Source organism: Diadema antillarum, unplaced genomic scaffold, assembly GCF_040938485.1.
Source record: "Diadema antillarum isolate AM-2024a unplaced genomic scaffold, OU_Dant_1.0 seq00000513_RagTag, whole genome shotgun sequence".
Lineage (NCBI taxonomy): Eukaryota > Metazoa > Echinodermata > Echinoidea > Diadematoida > Diadematidae > Diadema > Diadema antillarum.
Genome location: NW_027271467.1, coordinates 10,364 through 17,880, shown reverse-complemented (window position 1 = coordinate 17,880; position 7,517 = coordinate 10,364).

Below are 7,517 nucleotides of genomic sequence, written 5' to 3'. Positions count from 1 at the left end.
ATCATATTTATGATATATAGGGCAAGGCTGATAATGCCACTGTCCTCTAGTTCCTACTAAGTAAAAACTCTATATCATATTAAATACTAAGATTACATTAACATTAAAACGTTCAAGCAACGCATATGAAATATTTTGACATACATATATCATATTTTGGTTGATTTAACTAAGCACGTGTAACTAATGTCGTGAGTTGTGGACATCTTGTTGATTTCGTTGTCAAAGGGATTGTATAGCTTAGACCTAACTTCAGGTTTCTAGCATTTTAGGTGAGATAATGAGAAACCTATTTTGAAATGTGAAAGAGCATGTAATTTCCTGGGCTAAGGAAACCACAGACTTCAGGTCAGGAAATCCTGATAGAAATAACGGTAATATACTTTCATGTTGAAATTGGTTTCGCATGATGGTTGTTGAGTGAGTTTGTCCTGTTTTGCAAATCTGAGCGAATTTACGCCAAAGATGGCGTGGGCAAAGCCAAGGCGGGCGAACGGTCAACCTTGAAGGGGAGTGGATGGCGACTTGGCTCCAACTTGTCACAGATGAGATCCCGGTCCTCTTCTAGCACGAGACCGGTTTCTTCATGTAAATATGCGACATCATAGTCATCGTCTGGCTCGAGATTGGTCTTTGCGCGTAAGCAAGGAGCTTCGATGTGTTTGAAGCTTCTTGGTGTAAGTAGACGACATCATAATCATCGTCTTTGATAGCTAGGCTAGCGTGGCAACAATGGATGATTACCTAACATCACAAACAGACAGGCAGAGCCAAAAATAGATCATAATGAGGCGGCTCGAGGTTAAATATGGCAAATGACAGCAATCAAAAGAGGGTAAGATGGAGAGAGAGAGAAAGAGATGAGAGAAAAATAAAATGAGGAGTAGAGAAAGGAATCAGGAGACACAATCACTGACAGCAGGGGTTACAGCCTAGCAAAAAATAACTGAAGAAGTATGGCACATCAAGGCTTTCTAAGAAAGTGAAAGCGTCAAGTGAACAAAGAAAAAAAAAGGAATATACAAGAAAGATTGGATACGATCGAGAGATTCAAGCAAGGAAGGATATAAACATATAGATCTCATTCCCTCTCTCTCTAGCTATCACACACACATTGTTAGAACAGACTTACTTTTATACATTATTTCCGTATAATTTACAGACGAGTATACATGTTTTGGATGCTAAATATAGTGATCACAGGTCTTGGTGACTCGTGTGCGTGCAGATTTCGCAGGAGCGCGAGATATTCTTCACAAATTGGCAAATATTGTTTGCAGAACACTGATGATGTTCATTGAGAATGTGTATAATTTGTGCATTCTATGTTTACTATGACTTTCATAATATAGGTAGAATTAAACGAAACAAAATCTTTTGACGTTTAATCTTACTTTAACAAAAATAAATGATACATTAAAGCTTCAATTTTTTTCCTTTTTAACAAGACAAGGACATTTTAACGCCACCACACAGTGTCACAGAAATTAGCTGATGTGATGGAATAATTCATTCCCTAACAAGCCGCGTTTGCTCTGTTCACGAATCCCATGTAAATGTTATGTTGAAAGTGAATCTATAAGAAGACATTCCTTCCTTCGAGCACCAGATTATTGCGGTGTTGTGATTTAACAAAGCAATGGAGATTTTCAATTCAATTCAATGATTTGTTTATTTTCATCATCAAAAGAGAAAAAGAGAACATGATTCAAAGCGGTACAAGTTGTCGATCTGTCTTCTGACAGCATGGATAGTACCTGCTAAATTATCGACCAAAGACAAGTCACGAATGGGGAGGGGGGGGGGGGGGTTGGGGGTTGAGCGGAGGTCAGGCGATTCCCCCCCCCCCCTTTTTTATTTTATGGGTTTTTGTTTTGCGGTGTATATATAGGGGGTCTAACTACCTCCTTTGTTTGTTTGTTTGTTGTTGTTGTTGTTGTTGTTGTTGTTGTTGTTTTTGTGTTTTTGTGTTTTTTGTTGGTTTTTTTTTGGGGGGGGGGCTTTTTTTGGTTGTTGTTGTTGTTGTTTTGTGCTTGTCATGACCCATCGTCATTGGGTCAACGCACCCCCCTCCTTTAGCAAAAAGCTATAGATCCGCCCCTGAACCTTCCAAGTTTCAATAAAACTTGTACCATTATAACTTTTTGATGGTATACCATATTCATCGAGGTAAACTCGAAGAGGGAGCCACTTTGTATAATAACGGATAAAAGAAGGGGTTTTCTCCCACACACAACATAGGCCCTACACACAGACACACACGCGCACGCACTCATTACACACCCACACACACACACACACACATATGTTTTGTTTTCAATAATTTTTATTTGATTTATATAATTTCAAAAAACAAAACATTCATCTTGAATGTATATGCACACAATATGCAATCAACAATGATTGGTCAACGAAAAACAAAAAATCAAGCGGTGCCTGACCCGAAAGACATAACATACAGCTGACATTTGTACACAAACTTACACGTAACTACACAAAAGAAAAAAAATACCGTCCCTCCCCCGCCAATGCCGTTATAGGGTCCCTGCTCACACCCCCATCTTGCACTTGAATAAATGATATTTAATCATATAAATGTCATAATATATTCATGCCCTGTACAAATACATGTAATCACAAATCATAGGCATTAGCTGTAAGTAGCAGAGAAAAAAAAATAGGCGTTAACAGTAAGCCACAGAGAAAAGAAAAATACAAAAATTTAAACCGTTATAAAACTAAGCTATCTCCTTACAAACCCCAGCCGTACTCTATAAATCAAATGAATAAACTTCACTCACTGATCTATTCAAACATTTCAATCTAATTAACATACTCCCACATTAAATTAAATGCAAACCTAATTTTCCTCTTATAATTGCCAATTTCTTTTCCGTTTCAATACTTTCCACTATAACACCCCCCTCCCCCACACACACACTCGAACACGCATGCGAACATACGTATACGTACGCACAAACTCAGACACACAAACATTAATTTTATACGCGTAAATTCATACCTTTGCACAAAAGGCGAGGCAGAAGAACATTAGGACCTACGGTACAATACAATTAATCATTTACGAGTGCATATTACAAGTTACATTTCTGTCATTTCAGCTTGAATTACACATAAAGATATTTACGGCGTGTACACGTGATCAGGTCCCTCAAGAAGGAGCAGAAAAAAAGAAGAAAAAAGTTTATAAAAATCAATTGCAGCTTCAAAGAAGAAGAAAATCAAAAGGACCATAATAGTGTTAAATTTCAGACTTTATGCTGTCTTGCGTTTAGGGAGTTGCCTGCACTTTGTTTTGAGTAGCAATTGGGGAGCTTTTAATGATAAAGTGCCTCGAACCGATACCGAGTTGAACTCATTTTAGTCTTAACCCAACTTAGTAAAAGAAACCGCTCCTCTGCGGTTTGGTGCTTTTTCTTTACTTAGCAATCTTTATTGTTCATTACTATAGTGTTTCAAAAGGCAAGGTAAAAAAAAAATCACTTCAGCCCTTTGTTTTCTACATACCGTATGGATGGACTGTTTCGGTTGTAAAAATTTCCAAAGCTTCATAATCAATAACTTTAAAACAGATTTTTCTTGTTGAAATTGGCAGGCTCATCTCTCTTTTTGTAAATTTCTCTGCATTTGAGCAGGTTAATTGAATTGATCCAGTCCATTTACAAGGAAATTAGGAGTTGCCAATTTACTGAAAGAAAGACGATTGTGTCTGCGGCAAAACTGCACCAAGGTTCAATGGGTTAATTTCGGATTAGCTTCCACGACGTATCGAGAGGAAAAGCATCCTTTCATGTATACAAATTCACACGTTAATTACGACAACGCAGGGTACTCACGTTAATCATCCTACTTTCGGTTGTCTATACATTTCATGTGTCCCCATCCACACTCTCACATCAAAATCTCACAGCACACTAAATCACGACAATCAAACCATCCTCATTACAAATGGATCGTGTAACACTGTCCCCAGGTTGAAACTCTGACCTGTATGATCCTATATCAAACCTGCTTAATATGTCTCGGCCATTGCGTCAAATGAAGCTACGACCAAATATGTGTTTAAAGATTGATTATGATTGTGAAATGCTGTTGGGGGGGGGGGGAGGGGACTGCCTTGATCCCGATAAGTTTCCTCATAGACAGCAGAGTTAGAACAGCCATCTCAGAAATATATATATTTAAGCATGGTAATACTTGTTCATTGATATCAGTATGGTAACAGCATGACTCAGAAACTTTCATATGCTCGAGCATTTCTCCATCCATCCGAACATCGTTACATGACTCAATCAGCATAATTATACAATTTTCTTTTTTTTTCTTTTTTAAAATGAGCAACCACAATGTTTAAATAGTGTATTTTAACTCTCAAAAGAAATGAACTACAGACTTCATCCAGTGCTGAGATATGCAGACAATTACATCAAAGGCTTTGATTTTATAATTTTTTGTAGGTGAATCTAGATTAGTCCCATATCGCAGAAAGAGGCGAAGACAAAATTAATAACTCGCAGATTTCCTTTCACTACCCTGTGAAGAGCTGACTCAGTTCAAACTATGTCAAACACACACACGCACACACAACAACAACAACAACAACAACAAAAACAAAAACAACAACAACAACAACAAAAACAGCTGAGAGGAATCAATAGTTTTTGGAGGGCAGCCCACTTCTCTTTTCCAGTTCGTCAGTTAGGTGGGTTTTCGGGTTTATTTATTTGAGTTTTTATATCATTTTTCTCAATGGTCACAGATAAAGCTTTTCGTATATTGGACAATGGAATTTGAAAGTACAAAGTACTCGACATCCAATTTGGTATAGGCACGATCTTCACATAAAATATTTTGCGACACATTTCTGAGGATGTGCGAATGAAATCTTGCATCTATGATGATGAGAAATTAGTGAATTCCTAACACCACTTCTGTCTGTGACAAGGTGCAAAATATGACCCTGCATGACCCTGGTATATATGTTGGGGGAGGGGGTATCACAAGACTCACCAAAATAACCAATTTCTTCTCATACTTCTTCGCATTACTTCATAAAATTCAAACAACCAGCAACATGTCATGAAGACTGTTTGTGTCTCTGCTGTGAAGCAGTACACATGCCAACGTCATATACCTCGGGTTTTGACTATTTTTGAAGTAAAGAACAAGACAGGTACAAAACACAGCACAACAACAACAAAATCTAATATTATATACACTGAACATAAAACACACAAACCATCTAGATTTCGATTTTGTTTTCAACATGGGTTCATCTTTTTTTCGGGAAGGAAGGGGGGGGGGGGTGTCAGAGAACAGTGGGTAGCATATGTTATAGCCCTCTCAAACTAAGCAATTAGTGAGTACAGTGCATCAATCAGAACTACGGAAACTCAGTACTGCAGCACACTGATATATCCTACTTCCTGGTTCAATATCATACTGGTTTCCACCGAGAGGAAACATGGAATATCCGTTGTTCAAACATCGACTGCTGCACAGATCTCATTGGCCGAGTATCTCCATGGAGATAATGTATTTTCTTTTAATGCACACCTTTTTTTGTGCTTTTCCTGAGCTTCGCCAGTTCTAACCGGATACATGCCTGAAAACTCTGACATGTAAAAAAGTAAGCAGGAAGATACAGTCAACCTTGCCTAAGTTAAATCCACTTGGACTGAAGAAATAGCTTCGACTCAGAGAAAATTTTAACCGCCTTGATTAAAATCAATAGAATACAATGAGAAGTGGACTTGAAAAGACCTTATTTGACTCATGCAAGATCAGCTTAGGCAAGGTTGACAGTACACATACTAGCTTGTAAATAGTAAACTGAATATCAATCAATTGTACCTCATTGGGAGAGAATGAGTCCAAAATCGGGGAAGATTTTTCACATTCTTTTGTCAAGGTGTGAAGAGACAGACGATCTGTTTATCTTGTTCAGTCATGTGGGTAGAACATGTTACTACACGATATCAGTATGATTTAAAGATGGCGCTCCTCAGAGGGTTAATAGGGCAGAAATCAGGGAAACTGGGCAGATCTCCAGATATCACTCACTTACAATTAAGTCTGAATAGAGTCTACATTTCAACTGAAAATGTCATGTAGGTGTAGTGGTGAAAAATGGAAGCAGCCCTTTAAACTTGTTTTTATTTCAAATAAATTTAGTTCCATATAAAGTAATACAGAATGATAGAATGATATACATAATGCTTACATGAGTAAAGATTTCTTTTTAATGAATTTCAAATCACACAAGCTTCAAATCTACATGGTAAAATCATAGTAATGTCATCTTTGTATTTCAATAAATGAACAATTAACCCATCCAATACAGGAAACCATATTTCAATGGTTTGGTACAGTGTAATTTTATAATAATGTGTAATTTTATTATCAGTTTTTCATAATGCAGACTTAAATATAATCTCTCATTTGTGCCCTTTGTTGTTCACATATATTTATACATATATATATATAAAATCACAGAATTTAAAAAGCTTATCAAATTCTAATTTATCACTGATTCTTAAATTGAAGATTCTTAAACTGAAGTTTCAGTGCCTTTTTAAAACTGCCAAATCTGTCAAAATTCCCTTCTGAGCTGAATTCAACCACTTCCATTAAAAGTTTTCTCAAATATAAAGAAATGCACTGAAAGTCATTGGTGCTAATTTAATCAATGGTGACAAGAACATGAATTCAGCAGTAAAATTTTCTCAGGACTTGATGGGTTTGGACCTTTTCAAGTTTTGTCAACTGCAAATGTCACTATGACCTTAAACCCCATGGACTGAAACTTTCCCTATAGAGTATCTATCTGTTAATACATGTTTACGCTAAGTTTAATGAAAATACCTTCCGGTATTCCAGAGATATTGGGGAAATAGTGACATTTTAGAATTTGAAATTTGAGCGTGTACACCCAAATGTTGATAGGCGCAGCTTCGTCCACTCATACATACACATGCCAAGTTTCATTGGGTACCTCAAATGGTTCTTCCGTTGTGTCTTCCACAAAATTGATTACGGACAGAAGGGCAGACAGACAGATGGACAACCCAAAACAGAATGCCTCAGGTGACACTTCGTGGCGGAGACATAGAAACAAATTACTCTGAAAATATTCCAAACTCCACTCCTCTTAAATGATCTTCAGACAAATGACAACAGGCAAAGTAATGTCTATACAGAGAAATCAAACAAAGACCGAACTTTTCTCTTCAATCAATTCTTTTAAAAACATATTTTGCATAAAGAACTGACATCTTGAGCTATGTGTCCGTACTTCTCTGTTGGTCCTTTCAACTCTACTCGGTCTTCAAAAATGTTCTTGAATTTTGATCTAATATCGCTTCTTCATATGATCAACAACTGAAGACAATTTTGTTCCATCATATTATGAAAAACAAACATTCTGCAAGTTCAAGCGAAGCTAAGTTTCTGTTATCACAAATGTGCACATAATTTCATGATGATGGGTGGTTGTT